The sequence below is a fragment of the Nycticebus coucang genome, chromosome 7 (assembly GCF_027406575.1).
Source record: "Nycticebus coucang isolate mNycCou1 chromosome 7, mNycCou1.pri, whole genome shotgun sequence".
NCBI classification, from domain to species: domain Eukaryota; kingdom Metazoa; phylum Chordata; class Mammalia; order Primates; family Lorisidae; genus Nycticebus; species Nycticebus coucang.
In genome coordinates, this window is record NC_069786.1 from 8,027,503 (window position 1) to 8,048,566 (window position 21,064).

General features: G+C 38.8%; 1 long non-coding RNA gene across 1 annotated transcript in view; it reads right to left on the minus strand.

Moving 5' to 3' along the window:
• LOC128590227 (uncharacterized) overlaps positions 1–21,064 on the minus strand; it is a 69,479-nt gene that overhangs the window by 46,146 nt on the left and 2,269 nt on the right. Inside the window, exon 2 of the long non-coding RNA XR_008381246.1 lies at positions 20,719–20,780. This is a non-coding gene — a long non-coding RNA (uncharacterized LOC128590227). The remainder of the gene's footprint in view (positions 1–20,718; positions 20,781–21,064) is intronic.

Here is a 21,064-nt window from a genome sequence, read left to right on the forward strand (position 1 = left end):
ACCCAGAACTTGCCTGTTTTTAGAGGAGCAACAGCAGCTGCCCTGTGAACACAGAGTCCCACAGGGTCTCCCAGGGGCTAGATATCCTCCAAAGGACAAGGAGACACAGGACTTCTGACTTAAGGTGGCTAATTGAGCACACACACCTAATTACACTTCCTGCCAACCCTCTCCCTACCCCCTAAAAAAGCACAGTAAGGAAATCTTCTAAAAGGCATAAATCCACAAGAACAAAGAAAATAGGAGGAGATCTAATACCCAAACATTGTAAAAGACAGCGCCTGTGGCTCAGTGAGTAGGGCGCCAGCCCCATATGCCGAGGGTGGCGGGTTCAAGCCCAGCCCCGGCCAAACTGCAACAAAAAAATAGCCGGGCGTTGTGGTGGGCACCTGTAGTCCCAGCTGCTCGGGAGGCTGAGGCAAGAGAATCGTGTAAGCCCAAGAGTTAGAGGTTGCTGTGAGCCGTGTGATGCCACGGCACTCTACCCGAGGGTGGTACAGTGAGACTCTGTCTCTACAAAAAAAAAAAAAAAAGAAGAAGAAGGAAATTCTAGGCCAGCAGGGGAGGAAGTGAAGGATCAACCCACTTGTCCTGCAGAATCCCCCAATGTTCAGAGCTGGTCACACCTGGAGCTTCTAGAGTAAGGAATGACCACATGGCTAAAATGAGGGGTCTGGCTGGAAGCTGCTTGAGAAGAAGTGGGATCCTGGGACCCCTTGCCTTGAGATGGGAAATTTCCGACTGATGGTCACACACCAGAGATCCTTGCTGGGCAAACTGAAGTCCCTTCTATAGGACTTTCCCCTCATCTCTTCCCTCTCCTGCTGCCCCGACCCCTCACCCTTTTCCTTACAGTCACTGCACACAAACCTTCACCTAACCAAGACAGTATGCATATCCAAATAGTGAGTATCTAAAGAAAAAAATAAAAAACATAACAGAAAAATAAAATAAACAAGAAACCCCCTGAACCAAACAGTTCCAGATTGAGGGATCTATTGCATAACTAGCAAAGTAGATGAAGACAGACCCACCCCAGATCACTTAAGTTTAACACAGAAAGAAAAACAGATTCTGTAAGTTTGGGGAAGGAAAAAATAGGTCATGTACTTTGGGCTAAGACTTAAAAATGCCTTTGGCCTTCTCAGAAGCACACAGGAAGCTACAAAACAAGGGAGCAATATCTTCTTAAAGAATAATTATTTCTCACCAGAGTTCTGTGGGAACTCTTTATCAACTGTGGGAGTAGAAAGAACATAATTTCAGACAAGTAAAGTCTAAAAACATTTATCTCACACTTTCTTTCTCAGAAGATACTGAGAACGTATGTCTTCATTGGAGGATCTGCACCAAAGGGAGGGAGTAAACCAACACATACACATGGGATCCATATCCACGGGATCCACGATACAAGAGATACAACATGGGAGAAATAAGAAGGGAATCTCCAGGACAAAGGTCAATGATCCTGACACAGGATGTCGGCCACAGAGGACAACCAGTGCAGACTGAAGCCAGGTGACTCAAGAGACAGACATGGTGAGGGCTACACCACCTGCCTTCTGATAACCTATCCCCTGTGTCTGCTAGAGGAAGTGTCCAGCCAAGGGAATAAATCAAGGAAGAGTGATCTGGGGTCCAAGATTCAGGGGCTACATCCCAGAAAAAGTGAGGAGTCTCCCCCAAGAGATAGTCATACAGCAGGCCTAGAGAGTAACCAGCCCAGAGAAGGAAGCTGGAAACCTTCAAGATGTAAATTAGAACTATAGACAACCTGATATAATTGATCTTGTGGAAAATGTAATGGAAAGACTATGAAAAGGTATGGAAAGCATAAGAACAGAGAAAACTAAGACAATAAAAAATAAAAATAAGGCATTTATTAATTTTGATAAAAAAAGAAAAAATATAATCATAGTATACTATATGGCTCTGCATGAGATAATATTTGCAACAGTATGTGTGGAGGCTACAGTAACTCTGTCTTAGACGTGAATCCACCACGTTCACTTCTGATTAACCCCAGTTTCAGGAATGCCTCTAGTATTCGATCCAGTTTTCCTTGTTTTAAGAGCAAGTATTTACCATAAATTCTGCCCTCAAGCAAGTTTCTACATATTCCCCTTGAAGCATGTATACCTTTTCCCAATGGTATATAATCCTTGGCTCTATGGGTAATGTGCAAAGATTTACCTATCTTGCAGCCAACTGAGACCAAATTTCTGTCTGTAAATTCCCTCCAATAAATCACCTTATACTGACAAACTGGATATGTCTGCCTCATTCTTTGCTTTCTTAGTTCCTTCTGCATTTGGGGCTCACTTTGCAGCCCCTCATGAAAAAGCATATTACAATAAAACCAGAAATTCCATTGAGAAAACATGGCAAAAACTATAGTGGCCCCCACTTATCCAGTAAAGATATGTTTCAAGACCCCTAGTGGAGCGGTAAAACTGCAGATAGCACTAAACCCTACATACACTATGAGTTTTTCCTATAAATATAAATAAACCTTTGATAAAGTTTAATTTATAAGTAAGGCATTGTAAGAAATTAATGATGTCAACCCAAAGGAAGAAACTGAGGCAAAATTAATGTAAATAGAAAGTTTATTTGGGCAAAGTTTGAGGACTGCAACCCAGGAGACAGAGATTCAAGCTGGCTGAGTATCTGCTCTAACCAGCAGTGGCTACAAGCAGGTTTTTAAAAGACAAAAGAGGAAGTTCATAAGCTGAACTTAAGCTATTGATTGGCCATATATTGCTCTTTGTATTACAAATTCCAGAAATATGAAAATAATGAATGAGGGTCACACTGTGCCATTTATGGTAACATTTTAGATAATCTCAGCTAGTCAGAAAAGTATAGGAACGGAGAAGAAAAAAGCCAACATGACTAAACAATTACCCCCAGGCACTTGGGGGAGGTGTGACAGAAATCTCATACTCATTCACACACCTCACATTCTTCAGACTGCTCTGAGTCACTTTTCTTTCTCATTTCTCCTTTTTGATTGAGATTTTTCTCTTCTGAAAGCATTGATGGTCAGCAGTTTAGAAGTAAATTTGTCCCACATCACTGGGGAGGCTCATTCCCAGGTTGCCTTATCCCACATTGGAGGAAAAGAGGAGAGGTACCATGGCTTAAGAATTTAGTGAGTTCTCAAGGCAGAACTGACTGGCAACACCAAGGGACACAGCAATGAATCCATCAGGCCATGCTCTCTCATTGGAGCTGTGGCATGTTGGATCTTTTCTAAGCATCTATCTATCCTTATTTTAGTTTATGTTTTTGACTTTAGACATCTAAAAATGTAAGGCATATTCAATTTAAGAATCAAAAATATAACACACTTAAGTAAAGACAATTATTAACAAAACAAACTGAAGTCCAGACCTACCAAGTTCTCCTGTCCCTGAAGGTAACCAATCAAATAAACCACGTAAGGATCTGTCTTTCTAAAACCTTGGAGCCATTTAACACTTTGAGTTATTTTTTCTGTTTCCACTACTCACTCTTGTTCTAAAGAACAAGGTGACTGGCTGTAGGTCAGCTTCTAGATGTCCAGTAATAGAAGATGTCTATTCAGGCAAGGCTGTCTTTTACAAATATGAAGTTGTAATCCAAAAGTCAATGCCTTTGAGTTTAGCTGCATAAGGATTAATTAATGATACCTGATATGGCCCTTTTCAATGTGGTTGGAGAGAGTCCTTTATTTGATGCTTTTCCAGTAAAAAAAAATCTCTAGGATGGAAGCCATGATCTTTGATGTCTTCATCTCCTGGGAGGTCAAGTTTAAAATAATTTTTTTTTTTATTATTGGGGATTCATTGAGGGTACAATAAGCCAGGTTACACTGATTGCAATTGTTAGGTAAAGTCCCTCTTGCAATCATGTCTTGCCCCCATAATGTGTGACACACACCAAGGCCCCACCCCCCCTCCCTCCATCCCTCTCTCTGCTTTCAAAAATAATTTTTAATTTATTTAGAATTTTTAGTGAGAAGCTTTAATAAGGCCTTACAATAATGAAGGATATCACCTTTAAGGAGAGCTAGTTTGTAGGCTCCTTTATCTAGGTGCACGGGCCTTCTTTTTTTTTTTTTTTTTTTATTTCAAAGAGATAAAGCTGATGGCTTCCAAATGGGATAAAATGTAGATTAAGCAACACCAATGAAAGGGCCTTAGGACAGAGAAAGTTAAAAGTTTCCGGAAATTAAGTCAGTTGACTTTAATTATCTCACCTGTGTGTTCTACCAGTCAGGGAAGACTGAGGATGGAATGCAGAATGGAAATGCTGAAAAATAGGCCATATGTCATAAACAGACTGAATTATTTGACCAGTGAAATAATTTGACCAGTCTCACTGTGAGACTCAGAATGAACTCCTCAAGAAGAAATAGGACACGATTTAAAACAGTCATGGTTAAAGATAATTTTGACAAAGAAATTTGATCTTTTTTTTTTCTTTTCAGTTTACTCAAAAGGTGAACAAAACCTTTTGCAATCTTTTACTAATACTGCACAAAAATATTGTTCAAAAGAAAAAAACAAATTCTACCCTCACATCAGAGTATTATTAATATTAAACCAAATTTTAATAAAACCTTATAAACATGAAAGCACATGAAATGTGCTTTCAAGAATAAATTGAAGTCTGTTAGGCTAGGGCAGATATTACACAACTGGCCTGGTTGTTTTAGGTCCTACTTGACTTTCATCTCCTGTCTCTCATTCTTACTGTTGTGTAAATTTAACTCCCACCCAAAGATGCTCACCTCGAATAGTTTAGGAAGATTGATTTAGGAAACTGACTTTTGAATTAGAAATGTTGTAATAGGTCACAAGTTATGCCAATTACTATTTAAAATAAGGTATAAGGTGGTCTTTGCTTTAGGAGGAGTGATTCAGGAAATTAACTTTTGATAGATTATCACTAAGTTTTACTGATTATTATTTAAAATAAGTTAATGTGGTCTTTGTTTTGAAATTTTATGTAAAAAATTGTGATTTTGGAAATAGAAAAATCTAATAGTCTTGGAGAGGCTACTACTGTCTCTCCTTGTAATAGGTCACAAGTTATGCCAATTATTATTTAAAATATGGTCTAAGGTGGTCTTTGCTTTAGGAGGAGTGATTCAGGAAATTAACTTTTGATAGATTATCACTAAGTTTTACTGATTATTATTTAAAATAAGTTAATGTGGTCTTTGTTTTAAAATTTTATGTAAAAAATTGTGATTTTGGAAATAGAAGAATCTAATAGTCTTGGAGAACCTGTTGTGGCAGGCACCAGGTTCCCCAGAATCGCTCTTGTGACAAACAAAGTTTGGTGGACCTATCCCCATCTCTGCATAGTGGCTGACAGTGACAGGCAGCCAAACCCTCTTCATCTAGTTACAAACAGATATATCTAATCTCAATCATCCTTGACCACATGAAATATGATTTCCATAGCCTCTTACCTTTTTGTCCATTCTCTTTCTTCCCCCTCTTTCTTTTTATATTCATTCTTTTTTAATTCCTCCAACTTAAAGCAACTTTAAAATAACCTCGAAACTAGACAAAATTACCACTTAACAAAAACCACATTCTCGTGTCTTTCTTATAATTTAAACACGGTCTACATTTTTTATACACTGTGTATACAAAATTGTTTCTCTTATGTCTAAGAGTTCTAATTATTCATATTAACTACAATCTTAACTCATGGTAACCCTAATTTCTAGGGAAAACCTATTGTAAAGACAATGTCTGGAAGATCTAACCCCCCTCAGCCTGGCTAGGAGGCAGAGCTGGATGAAGAAGGACATATTAGGTGCGGCTCTGCCCTGCAGCTGGTAGTCCAGGAACATGGGTATACATATGTCTTCAGGCCTTGCCACAGCCACCTGTCTAGTCCCCAGAATGTACAGGCTCAAACCCAAAGGCTTAAGTTCACATTAAGATGTGTGCAAGATATCAGGCAAGCCCAATAGCCTGCCCTCACAGCTTTACCTCACAGACAAATCAAGCAGTCATCAAGCATTTCACAGAAGCTCTAGTTTCATGACCTTAAAACATCCAATAGAGGCAGTATACACATGTCTGACCAGTAGACTCAGGCAAAAATATCTAAAATTCTGAAGACATTTCTATTTTATGTTACCAATTTTAAAATTGATCTTTATTTATCAAAGATTCCTGAAGTCATAGAAATTTGAAAAGCATTTGGCCTAGTTATTTAATTTGTTAGTACTCGTTTATTTATAAGTCAATTTGGCACCATGTAGACAATACACAAACAAAGACATGTACATGTGTATATCTGAAAATAGAGACAGACACAAAGATTTTACAACTTTGATTTTAAAATTTTAGCCACAGGGGCAGCACCTGTTGCTCAGTGAGTAGGGCACCAGCCCCATATACCAAGGGTGGCAGGTTCAAACCTGGCCCTGGCCAAACCACAACAAAAAAATAGCAGGGTGTTGTGGTGGGCGCCTGTAGTCCCATCTACTCAAGAAGCTGAAGCAAGAGAAATGCCTAAGCCCAAGAGCTGGAGGTTTCTGTGAGCTGTGATGCCATAGCACTCTACCAAGGGCAACAAAGTAAGACTCTGTCTCTAGAAAAAAATAAAATTTAGCTATAAGACAGTTAAAACTCACTAGTTTAAAATTGTGAGTTTAAAATTAAAATCCAATTATAATTGGATTTAACTGTGCCTCTATTGGCTAGGTGCTGTGGTTCACACCTGTAATCTTAGCACTCTGGGACACCAAGGCAGGTAGATTGCCTGAGCTCAGGAGTTCAAGACTAGCCTGAGCTACAGCAAGACTCCATCTCTAAAAATAGCCTATATTTTAGGCTATTTAGGCAGGCACCTATAGTGGCAGGCACCTATAGTTCTGGCTACTTGGGAGGCTGAGGCAAGAGAATTGCTTGAGCCCAAGAGTTTAAAATTGCTGTGAGCTATGATGCCATGGCACTCTACCAAGGGTGACAAAGTGAGACTCTGTCTCACAATAATAAAATTAAATTAAAAAATAAACTGTGCCCCTGTGTGTGAAACTGACTTAAAGTTTATCTGTTCCACATGGTCAAAGCTTTTACCTTCACCAAGTTGTAGAGAAAACAGGGTAGTAAATTTACATCCCAAAGCACAGAAAAATTTTAAACATTTTCAAGGAGTTTGAGTGTGTCAATTAGAGAAAGATTTAAAATGAATGCCAAGCTAACACGAAATCCATAAGAATTCATGCCAGGATTTTACAAGGACATCATTTTCACTTAGATGGATAGCTTCTAATGTAGTCTCCATTTCCAACAAGACCACTGAGCTCAGGGCAGAATCCATTAGCAAATAAGGTAATTATGGGAGGCCTACTCTCTGCTGAAATCTGGTAATAAGAGATTTAGAAGGTTTTTTTTCCTAAGAGCTCCATGGTCAGAAGTCAGATTAATTAAAAGTTGATTTTAATCAGAGCCTATAGTACATGAATATGTGAAAGGCTGGGAGGTAGACCACTATACCTTTAAAACTCAAGGATCTCACTTTTACACTGAATCCTGGGTCCCCCCCAAAAAAGGGAAATGCCACAGGACTGTGACACACAATGTATTCCACAGTGCGCCTCACACAGAGACACTCCTCCCAGGCTGTGGTCAACCCAACACCATCAGTCCATTAGGTCACCAGCCTGTCTCCCCGGAAGTTCAGTCCCTCAGTGGGGAGTGTTCCCAAAGCCCCTATGTCTCCAAACCATGCTTTTTTTTCTTTTTAACTTTTTTTCTTTCAAGATAGCCACAGAAGCAGTGACATGGTTTTGTTTTATTTAAACACACAAAGAAATCAGCATCCCCCTACAGTGTTAAGCATTTGTTCCACAGCCATCAGCCACCTCCTATGCTGCAGCTCTCACCAGTAACACCAGCCGACACCCACACCAAGGTCAATTTCATTCTCACAGTACACAGCAATCTCTGATAGCCCCCAAAGAAAAATATACCAGGTAACTCAATTCAAAAGAAAACAGAGCTTGGACCCAAGAGGAACCTGCCTGTTACAGCTGGGGCTCCACAATGAAGACAGAAGACCCCAACAAGGGGGTATGTGATGCCTTTTTTTGTTATTCAAGGGGTCACAGACCAGCCCCTCCAGGGCTGCTAAAAGTTTCTAGATTTTTTTCATGCTATATTGAAGATGGCAAGAGGAAAGAGGACCATAAGCAGGAGGTAATGAGGAAACAGTTCTCAGAGAAGCAAATTTGGGGAGATTTTAAGCTTTCTAAAAGGCAAATGAAGTTTTACATTTTTCTCAGTAAAAATCATGCCAACAAAAAAGAAAGCAAACAGAGGAAATAAATATATTTTAAAGGAGAATTCGGTAAACTGAAAAAACAATCCCAGAAATAGGAGCCAAACAAGAATAAGCAGAAAGGGTTTGTAATTTTCAAAAAAAAAAATCATAGTCTGAACATCAACTTTTAATTAAGCTGACTTCTAACCATGGAGCTCTTAGAAAAAAAACCTTCCAAATCTCTTATTACCAGATTTCAGCAAAAAGTAGGCCTCCCATTTAATTTGTCTGGTTCTAAAGCCTGATTTTTACTAATTATATAAGCAAATATATTAATTTATGAATTTCAAAATACTCCTATTTTGAGTTATTTTGATTTGGGGTCATCACATGCACCCATTTTTCTAGGTGCTGGCCAGATGGAGCTCCATAGGTATTAGGGAGAAACCCAGCTGGTATTCCAAGGGATTTGCCCCTTAAAGGAAAGCAGTTGATGAGCAGTTGCCCATAATTTTAGAAATTTCTTTCCAAAAGCAACCAAGGCTGAAACAGTGTATTAGGTCAAAATATACTGGTTTGTGAGCATCTTTCTCGAAAGGGCCAATCTCTCATCACCCTATAGTGGTAGAGAGCTCAAGATGCCAAATAACCAACCTCACGTGCCTTCCAGCTAGGCTGAACATCCCTTCAGGTATTCTTTTTGTGGAGAGGCACTATGAGACCACTGGATGACAGGGACAAATATTCCAATACCTCCATAAAGTCTCTAGTCACCCAAGACCCCCAGTTGAGTTTGGAGGGAGCAAGTGTATCCTAACTTGGGGGTGAAAAAAACTCACTTTTGTGCACCTTTTGGTTTGATACTAGCAGTAATTGAAGACAAATGAAAATACAAGTCCAAATTACAAGCAATAGGAACCAGGTGGAATTTTAAAACCATGCTGTGTAATTTTAAGCATACCTTCCCCCGCCCTGCAAAGAGTGAATCCTCTGGTATTAGACTGCCAGTACCATAACCCAAACCTCATGGCATGAGGTAGAGGCAGAGACAGCAGAAGGTGTCTTCAGAGGTTTTGACCCAAAATTTCTATCCAGAAACAGACATAGAAGTCTTTTCTCTTAAAGGAAAGAGAGGGTTTGATCAATAGCCCAAATAAATTCTAGATCTCAGATAAAAGGAGGGGGGGTCTGGATTCAGGAGAATTTACCCTTTGCACCCAAGGGGAAACCTCTGGAGTCTAAAGAACACGGCAGGTTTGTGCTGGTACCAAGCACCAAGTCTGAGAAGGGATGCCTGATAGTCAGGATGCATCACTCTGAAATGTTTACCTAAAGTAAAAATCTGAGACAAAATTAATATAAGTAGAGAGTTGATTTAGACCAAGGTTAAGGAATGCATCCTGGGAGACACGGATTTAAGTTGTCCTGAATTTGTATATACTCCTGTTCTGAGTAGCAGCAGTTATATCGAACTGTGCCTAAATTGACACAAGCTATTGATTGGCTGTACCTTGTTCTTTGTATCACAAATTGCAGGAACATGAAGATAATGAATGAGGATCAAATTGTGCAATTTGTGGTAACATTTTAGGTAATTTATCAGCTAGGCTAGAGACTACAAGGAAGAAAATTAAACAAAATACCTTTAAACAACCCCAGACATGGACCCTGGGAGGGGTGAATGAACCCTCAGGCCTGATAAATTTGCATACCTAACATTCTTCAGACTGTTCTGAAGCCTTTCTCAATAACAATAAATAATTATAAAATACAATAATGATAATAATATACTGTGATAAAAATTATGTGACTCTCCCAAAATACCTTACTTCACTCTACTCACCCTTCTTCTTGTGATAATGTGAGATAATAAAATGCCTACTCCATGAAGTGAAGTGAATGACATGGGTGAAATTCAGAAATAAAACATTGAGAAGATTTACATTGCACATCGCTCTGAGTAGCACCCAGGCCCTGAATCCCCACATAGACCTGTATATATGCACTAGCTATATACATAACCTGCCACTAGTTGCTTAGATATTATCTCAGCTATCAGAGAAACTGATGCATTATCACAGTGCTGTGTCCAAGTAACCCTTAGTTTACTTACTAATGGCCCAAAAGCAGAAGAATAGTGATGTAACATTTTCAGGCTGAGGTTGATAGTGAATAACCAAAACGTTGGAAAAAATACTACGGATAATGGGGGGACTGCTGTTCTGTGGACTTGGGGGAGGGTGTGGTTGAGAGAGGATGAAGGTGCAAGAAAAGAAAATCCTTACCTTTCACAGAATAAGTGTAAAGGTAAAGCCTAAATTGATAAAAATATAACAATACATGAATATTGCTGAGAAACAAAGAGAGAGATGTATAAATATTAGCAAAAAAAAAAAAGCAAGCTAAAAGGTAATTGCCTTTGAGAATATTAGTCACAATTTAGCATATCTATTGTACAGGCCAAGGAAAAACTTTCCCTTTGTCCTCTGAAGGTTCACTAAAAATGAGCAGAGTAATAGGAAAAGCCACACAAATATGTTAATGTTCATGGGAATCACACAAAATACAAAAACTAAAAGAAGTAACCAGATGGTTGATGCTTCTAAACTATCTTGAGGTTACAGAAAGAATAGGGGTTCACAGGACAGACAAGCACGGGCTATGCTGGCAAAACAAGTTATGGGAGGGAGAGCCATGGGGGCCTGGCCAGCACAGGGGGTCTTGCTATGTAAATGAAAAGAGAACTGGAGGAGAATGTTTCTTTCAGACTTTTAAAGACTCTCAGTTACATCTTTCCTAAATCTGAACAGGGGAGGGTCTCAGAGAAAGCCAGGCTGCATCTTTGCAGATTTTATGAACATTTCTGCATGTGCAAGCAAATGTCCCCCACAAAAGGCAGCTTTGTAGGGCTACTTCCTCCTGCAGGCCTTCTGAATAGCCATCTCCAAACACAGCCAGGAAGTATATTTGGGGATGCAATATTTTGGTTTCCTTCCTTACCATGAACTAAAAATAAAATCTGGGGAGCAGAGACAAGATGGCTGACTGAAGCCAGCTTTCCACAGAGGCTCCCATCCAGAAGGAGAGTTGAAGGACAGAAATTTGGCAAGTAACCTGGTTGATTAGAGCTGCACGAAGAGAGAAGGTTGAAGAACGCACATCAACCCCGCTGAGGTGAGCTGCGACCCCAAGGATACAAACAAAAGGTACAAAATCCATCACCAAGCAGATGGGAATCCCCTCTCCCATGAAAATGGCTCGGAGTGCCACACAAACAAATGAGCAGAGTTCAAAGTTCCTCCCACTACACTCCATGGGAGAGACCCTCTAAAAACTAGACCTAACTGCCCTACTAGGGTGCCATGGAATTCTCCTGCCAGGCATAAAATTGAATAAAACTGTATATATTCTCTACCTGCAATTCTGAGCTCCCAGCACTCCCCTCCACTCTCACTCTGAGGTCTGTAGGCCTGTCCCCCAGGATTCCAGATTCCTGGGTGATTTCTCGAGGGGTGTGGACAGGGCCTAGACTACAGCTGGTCAGTGCTAATTCCATGGCACAGGAGTGAGGAGAAGACAGTCGGCTGAGAGGGAACCACACCATAGCAGTGGTGCCTGGGATACAGAGCAGCAGCTGTTTTGGGCAACAATAGGGCTCACTCCCAGATATTCCGAAGCAACACCCCTTGTCTCCCTGGGCAACCAGAGGAGGCTGGGCATCTTCTCCAGTGGCAACCACCACAGAACAGATCTGGGATGGCAATGCAGTCCCCCTGAGACTTCAACCCAGAGTAACCATTTCACTAGGGTCAGACAGAGACCAGCTGAAAACAAGACAGAACCACTTAGCCCCACCACACCAAACAAATCCCCAGTTTCTGAGGCCACAGCACTGTACGGGTCCTCAACAAAGCTCCAGGGGAAAAATCAAACAGTGTAAAATAATCATGGGGTGGAATAAGCAGAAAAACTCTAGTAACATGAATAACCAGAATAGATCAAACGCCCTCCAACAAAAGATATGGCAGATGTAACTGAAGATCCCATTCATAAACAGCTCGCCAAGATGTCAGAAATCAAATTCAGAATTTGGATTGCAAACAAAATTAATAGAATGGAGGAAAATTTGGAATTAGAAATTCGAGGAGCAATTCAAAAGTCAAAATTAGAAATTCAAGGACAAATTCAAAAGTTGTCTCAAGAATTTAACGAATTTAAAGACAAAACCACCAAAGATTTTGATTCATTGAAGCAAGAATTTGCAGCCCTCGAAGATCTAAAAAATACAGTAGAATCCCTCAGTAACAGAGGGGAGCAAGCAGAAGAAAGCATTTCTGACATTGAAGACAAAGCCTTTAAATGCTCCCAGATTCTAAAAGTGGAAGCGAAATGGAGAGCAAGAACAGATCATTCTCTCAGAGAGCTCGGGGATAATATGAAGAAGGCTAATATCCACCTCATTGGAATCTCTGAAAGTGATGAAGTGGCCTCGCAAGGCACAGAGGCCCCTCTCCGTGAAATTATGAAAGAGAATTTTCCAGACATGCCAATAGATTCTGAAATTCAGATAGCAGACAGTTTCAGAACCCCAGCATGACTCAATCTGAATGAGACAACCCCCAGGCATATTATAGTTAACTTCACTAAAGTTAATATGAAGGAGAAAATTCTGAAAGCAGCCAGACATAAAAAGTCTATTACCTACAAAGGGAAGAATATTAGAATGACTGCAGATCTCTCTGCTGAAAATTCTAAAGCAAAAAGAGGGTGGTCATCGACTTTTAATCTCCTAAAACAAAGTAACTTTTCAACTCCGGATCCTGTATCCAGCTAAACTGAGTTTCATCTATGATGGGGAAATTAAATACTTTAATGACATTCATATGTTGAAGAAATTTGCCATAACCAAACCAGCTCTTCAGGATATTCTCAGACCTATCCTCCATAATGACCAGCCCAATCCTCTACCACAAAAGTAAACTCACTCAGAAACTTTTGATCAAACTCCAACTTCTACAGTGGTGAAAGGATTAAAAATGTCCACAGGACTTTCAAAAAACTCAGTACCCAAAATTTTATCAGACTTATCAATATTCTCCATTAATGTGAATGGCTTAAACTGTCCTCAAAAGAGGCACAGGTCAGCTGACTAGATACAAAAAGACAGGCCAGATATTTGCTGCATACAAGAATCACATCTTACCTTAAAAGATAAATATAGACTCAGGATGAAAGGATGGTTGTCCATATTTCAGGCAAATGGTAATCAAAAAAAAAAGCAGGTGTTAAAATTCTATTTGCAGACACAACAGGCTTTAAACCAATAAAAGGAAGGAGGGATGGTAATGGTCACTTCATATTTGTTAAGTGTAATACTCAATATGATGAGATTTCAATTATTAATATTGATGCACCCAACCAGAATGCACCTCAATTTATAAGAGAAAATCTAACAGACATGAGTAACTTGATTTCCTCCAGCTCCATAATAGTTGGAGATTTCAACACTCCTTTGGCAGTGTTGGATAGATCCTCCAATAAGAAGCTGAGCAAAGAAATTTTAGATTTAAACCTAACCATCCAACATTTGGACTTAGCAGACATCTACAGAACATTTCATCCCAACAAAACTGAATACACACACTTCTCATCAGCCCATGGAACATACTCCAAAATCAATCACATCTTAGGTCACAAGTCTAACCTCAGTAAACTTAAAGGAATAGAAATTATTCCTTGCATCTTCTCTGACGACCATGGAATAAAAGTTGAACTCGGTAACAACAGGAATCTGCATACTCATATGAAAACATGGAAGTTAAATAACCTTATACTGAATGATAGCTGGGTCAGAGATGAGATCAAGAAGGAAATTGCCAAATTTTTGGAACAAAATGACAATGAAGACACAAATTATCAGAACCTCTGGGATACCACAAAGGCAGTCCGAAGAGGGAAATTTATAGAACTGCAAGCTTTCTTCAAGAAAACGGAAAGAGAGGAAGTTAACAACTTAATGGGACATCTCAAGCAACTGGAAAAGGAAGAACATTCCAACCCTAAACCCAGTAGAAGAAAAGAAATAACCAAAATTAGAGCAGAATTAAATGAAATTGAAAACAAAAGAATAATACAACAGATCAAAAAATCAAAAAGTTGGTTTTTTGAAAAGGTCAATAAAATAGATAAACCTTTGGCTAACCTAACCAGGATAAAAGAGTAAATTCTCTAATCTCATCAATCAGAAACAACAAACAAGAAATAACAACAGACTACTCAGAAATTCAAAAAATCCTTGGTGAATATTACAAGAAACTTTATTCTCAGAAATATGAAAATCTGAAGGAAATTGACCAATACTTGGAAGCACGTCACCTTCCAAGACTTATCTAGAATCAAGTGAAAATGTTGAACAGGCCAATATCAAGTTCTGAAATAGCATCAACCATACAAAATCTCCCTAAAAAGAAAAGCCCCGGACCAGATGGCTTCACGTCAGAATTCTACCAAACCTTTAAAGGGGAACTAGTACCAATATTACACAACCTGTTCCAAAATGTAGAAAAAGAAGGAAGACTACCCAACACGTTCTATGAAGCGAACATCACCCTGATCCCCAAACCAGGAAAAGACCCAACAAGAAAAGAAAATTATAGACCAATATCACTAATGAATATAGATGCAAAAATATTCAACAAGATCCTAACAAACAGAATCCAGCAACACATCAAATTATACATCATGACCAACTCGGTTTTATCCCAGAGTCTCAAGGGTGGTTTAATATACGTAAATCTATAAATATAATTCAGCACATAAACAAGTTAAAAAACAAAGACCATGTGATTCTCTCAATTGATGCAGAAAAAACCTTTGATAATATCCAGCATCCCTTCATGATCAGAACACTTAAGAAAATTGGTATAGAAGGGACATTTCTTAAACTGATAGAGGCCATCTACAGCAAACCCACAGCCAATATCATATTGAATGGAGTTAAATTGAAATCATTTCCACTCAGATCAGGAACCAGGCAAGGCTGCCCATTGTCTCCACTGCTCTTTAACATTGTAATGGAAGTTTTAGCCATCGCAATTAGGGTAGAAATGGCGATCCAGGGTATCCATATAGGATCAGAAGAGACCAAACTTTCGCTCTTCGCAGATGATATGATTGCATATCTGGAAAACACCAGGGATTTTACTACAAAACTCTTAGAAGTGACTAAGGAATACAGCAGCACCTCAGGTTACAAAATCAGCATTCATAAATCGGTAGCCTTTATATATACCAACAATAGTCAAGCTGAAAAAACAGTTAAGGACTCTATTCCATTCCCAGTAGTTCCAAAGAAGATGAAATATTTGGGAGTTTATCTAACAAAGGATGTGAAAGATCTCTATAAAGAGAACTATGATGGGATTACACCTGTGGTGCATCTTACAAGGGTACATGTGAAACTTACTAAATGTAGAATATAAATGTCTTAACACAATAACCAAGAAAATGCCAGGAAGGCTATGTTAACCAGTGTGATGAAAATGTGTCAAATGGTCTATAAAACCAGTGTATGGTGCCCCATGATCATATTAATGTACACAGCTATGATTTAATAATTTTAAAAAATAAAATAAAAATAAAATCCGAAGGTCCCACTTGACTGAATGGAAACCCCTCAACCAAGGGGACCCCACAGAAACCTTAAAACTGAGTTGGAGGAAAAGCAAAAAGAGGGACAGAGGGAGGGGGGTGGGGCCTTGGTGTGTGTCACACTTCATGGAGGCAAGACATGATTGCAAGAGGGACTTTACCTAACAATTGCAATCAGTGTAACCTGGCTTATTGTACCCTCAGTGAATCCCCAACAATAAAAAAAAAGAAAGAAAGAAAAAAAAAGAAAATGTGTCAAACTGTTTATAAAACTAGTGTATGGTGCCCCATGATCGCATTAACGTGCAGAGCTATGATTTAATAATAATAATAAAAGAGAACTTTGAAATCCAAGAAAAGAAATAGCTGAAAATGTTAACAAATGGAAAAATATACCATGCTCATGGTTGGGAAGAATCAACATTGTTAAAATGTCCATACTACCCAAGGCAATATACAATTTTAATGCAATCCCTATTAAAGCTCCACTGTCATACTTTAAAGATCTTGAAAAAATAATACTTCGTTTCATATGGAATCAGAAACAAACTCAAACAGCCAAGACATTACTCAGAAATAAATACAAAGCAGGAGGAATGACGCTACCAGACCTCAGACGATATTATAAATCGATAGCGATCAAAACAGCATGGTACTGGCACAAAAAGAGAGAAGTAGAAGTCTGGAACAGAATAGAGAACCAAGAGATGAATCCAGCACGGACCGTTATTTCATCTTTGACAAGCCAATTAAAAACATTCAGCCAATTAAAAAGATTCCCTATTTAACAAATGGTGCTGGGTGAACTGGCTGGCAACCTGTAGAAGACTGAAACTGGACCCACGCCTTTCACCATTAACTAAGATAGACTCTCACTAAATTAAAGATTTTAACTTAAGACATGAAAGTAAAAATACTAGAAGAGAGTGCAGGGAAAACCCTTAAAGAAATGGGTCTGGGCGATTATTTTATGAGGAGGACCCCCTCCCCCCGCCCCCGGGCAATTGAAGCAGCTTCAAAAATACACTACTGGGACCTGATCAAACTAAAAAGCTTCTGCACAGCCAAGAACACAGTAAGTAAAGCAAGCAAACAGCCCTCAGAATGGGAGAAGATATTTGCAGGTTATGTCTCCGACAAAGGTTTAATAACCAGAATCCACAGAGAACTCAAACATATAAGCAAGAAAAGAACAAGTGATCCCATTTCAGGGTGGGCAAGGGACTTGAAGAGAAACTTCTCTGAAAAAGACAGGCGCACGGCCTACAGACATAGGAAAAAATGCTCATCATCTTTAATCATCAGAGAAATGCAAATCAAAACTACTTTGAGAAACCATCTAACTCCAGCAAGATTAGCCCATATCACAAAATCCCAAGACCAGAGATGTTGGTGTGGATGTGGAGAAAAGGGAATACTTCTGCCCTGCTGGTGGGAATGCACGTTAATACATTCCTTTTGGAAAGATGTTTGGAGAACACTTAGAGATCGAAAAATAGATCTGCCATTCAGTCCTATAATTTCTCTACAAGGTATATACCCAGAAGACCAAACATCACATTATAACAAAGATATTTGTTCCAGAATGTTTATTGTAGCCCAATTCATAATTGCTAAGTCATGGAAAAAAACCAAGTGCCCATCGATCCACGAATGGATTAATAAATTGTGGTATATGTACACCATATACCATGGAATATTATGCAGCCTTAAAGAAAGATGGAGACTTTACCTCTTTCATGTTTACATGGATGGAGCTGGAACATATTCTTCTTAGTAAAGTATCTCAAGAATGGAAGAAAAAGTATCCAATGTACTCAGCCCTACTATGAAACTAATTTATGGCTTTCACATGAAAGCTATAACCCAGTTATAACCTAAGAACAGGGGAAAGGGGGAGAGGGAGGGGAGGGAGGGTGATTGGTGGGATTATATCTGCAGTGCATCTTACAAGGATACATGTGAAACTTAGTAAATGTAGAATATAAATGTCTTAACACAATAACCAAGAAAATGCCAGGAAGGCTATGTTAACCAGTGTGATGAAAATGTGTCAAATGGTCTATAAAACCAGTGTATGGTGCCCCATGATCATATTAATGTACACAGCTATGATTTAATAATTTTAAAAAATAAAATAAAAATAAAATCCGAAGGTCCCACTTGACTGAATGGAAACCCCTCAACCAAGGGGACCCCAAAGAAACCTTAAAACTGAGTTCCCAGTTTTGATGGGATGGGAGTTTGGGCCATCCTCAGGCTTTACTTGCAAAGGGCCAGACCAACAATCTTTCCTGATTAAAAAAATAAATAAATAAGCCATGAAGTGATTTTTAACCCTCTACAGAACATGTGCAGAGATGATATCGTGTCCTTGTCCCACTCTTTTGACAGAGAGCTGCCATTTTTAAACATGTGAAAGGACAAACAGCTCTGTTGCGCAGACACATAGATCTCTTTCCAAAAATATTCTCGACTCTTCCTAGAGGTTGTTAAATATGTGTATTTATCCACCCCACTCAGTATAAAATCCTGTTCCTTTTGTTTCTTCCTTAAAACATCTGTCCCTGGCTTGTGGCCAGGTTCCCTATTCCCCAGCCTGCACCATAGCCACAACAGGCTGAAAACTTCCTGAGAAATAAAGCTTTCCTTTTCCACATTATAAACCCCCTTTTTTTATTATTTCACTTAACACTATAACACCCATGAGGCTACAACCACAATCAAGATTTAAAAAAAACCTACCCATTGTCCCCCAAAGTTGCTCCCACCTCACCCCTGTCCCCAGGCAACTACTGATCTGCTTTGCGGTTTTGAAGATTGTATAAAAAATTAAACCTACAGCAAGCATTCTTTTCATTCTGGCTTCTATGGCTCAGCATAAGTCTTTGTTTTTGTAGTGAAAACATTTAAGATCTATTCCCCTAAAAATTTCAAGTATGAAATGCAATATTATTACTTTCCCCACACTGCACGTCAGATACCCAGAACTTATTCAACCTACATAATTGAAACTTTGTTCTCTTTGACAGACATCTTCCCATTTCCTCCCTCACCCAGTTCCTGGCGACACCACGCTAGTCCCTGGTCTTGTGAGTTAAGCTTTTTTAGATTCCATGCACAAGGAAGATCGTTCAGTATTTGTCTTTCTGTGCCTGCTTTATTTCACTTAACACAGTGTCCTCCGAGTTCACCTTTTTTTTGCAAATGACAGGATTTTTAAGGATTAATATTTCGTGACAGTATATATATCCCTTATTTACTTTATTCATTTATCTGTGGATAGACACTTAGGTTGATTCCGTATGTTGGCTATTGTAAAAAATACTGCAAAACTGCAATGAGTACAGGACTGGAGATACTGATTTTATTTCCTTCGAATACATAACTAGAAGTGGAATTGCTGGATCACATGTTCGTTTTATTTTTAATTTTATAAGGAATTTCTATATTGTTCTTCATAATGGTCGTACCAATTTACATTCCCATTATCAGTGTAAAAGGATTCTCTTTTCTCCAAATGCTCACCAATGCTTTTCCATCTTTTGCTTTTGTTTTTATTATTAATAACAATAACAATGAGATGTGAAGTGGTATCTCACTGTGGTTTTGAATCACATTTCCCTGATGATTAGTGATGCTGAGCACCTTTTCATATACCTCTCGGCCATTTGTAATGGCTCCTTTGGGGGGAAAATGTATATTTAAGTCCTTTGTCCATTTTTTTCATTAGGGTATTTTCTCACTGTTGAGTAGTATGAGTTCTTTATATATTTTGAATATTAACTCTTCATTAGATGGATAGCTTGTAAATATTTCCTCCCCCATTCTGTAAGTTGTTGCTTCGCCCTGTTGATTTGTTTCTTTTCTATGTGGAAGCTTTTTAATTTGATGCAATCCCATTTGCTTATTTCTGCTTTTGTTGCCTGTGCTTTGAGGGTCATAACCAAAAAACCAGTGTTCAGACCTATGCCAAGAAGATTTTTTCTGTTTTCTGATAGTATTTTTAAGGTTTCAGGTCTTATGTTTAAGTCTTTAATTCATTTTGAGCTGATTTTTGTATATGGTGTGAGATAAGGGTCTAATTTTATTCTTTTGCATGTGGGTATCCAGTTTTTCTGATACTAAACAATTCAAGGAGACTATTTTTTCCCCATCGTGTGTTCTTGGAGAACTTGTGGAAGATCATTTTACTATAAGTGCATGGACTTATTTCTGTTTTCTATTCTGTCCCCTTGATCTATATGTCTGTTTTTATGTCAGTATCATACTGTTTTGATTACTATAGTTTTTCAGTAGACTTTTAAATTAGGAAATACGGTGTCTCCAACTTTGTTCATTTTGCTAAGATCACTTTAGTTATTCTGGGTCTTTAGTTCCATGTGAATTCCAGGATTATTTTTTCTAATTCTGTGAATAACACCATTGGAATTTTAATAATGATTGCATTGAATATGTAGATCATTTTCTATAGTTTTGTACAATACAGCACTTTGGGTAGAGCATTTGGGGTAGCAATATTGTTTTGGGTAGTTTCAACAATATTAATTCTTCTAATCCATGAACATAGGATATCTTTCCATTTATTTTGTCTTTTCCAATTTCTTTCACTTATGTTTTATTGTTTTCAGTGTAAACATAAGAATTAGTCCATACTGCTGTGTGTATCAATAGTTCATTCTTTCATATTTTGAGTAGTATTCCATTGTATAAGCACACAAGTTTGTCTGTCAATTCACCTGTTAATGGGTATTAAGAATCCCTCCCATAGGTGGGTTACTGTTGCATTACCTGGCATTCTTTCTCATGTGGACTCGGGAGAAAGCAGAATCCCTGCAGAGCAGGAATCAGGCCTGGGAAGAATGTACACACAATAGTGATTAATGAAAGCAGGAAGTGGTCAGACAAGAAACCAGGGGACCAGTGAATATCTCATGCCCACTGTGTATCAGGCACAGAGTTTCAACTTTACCTTTGTGATTCCTGCATCCTCACAACCAACCATGAAGATGTTACAACTCATTTGGCCCCACAACAAATAGGCTTGAAGGAATGACCCCCACTCACATAGCCAAGGAAGAGCAGAGTGGGGTGTGAGTCCACACCTGCCCACATCCCATGTTGGAAGTCCCTTCCT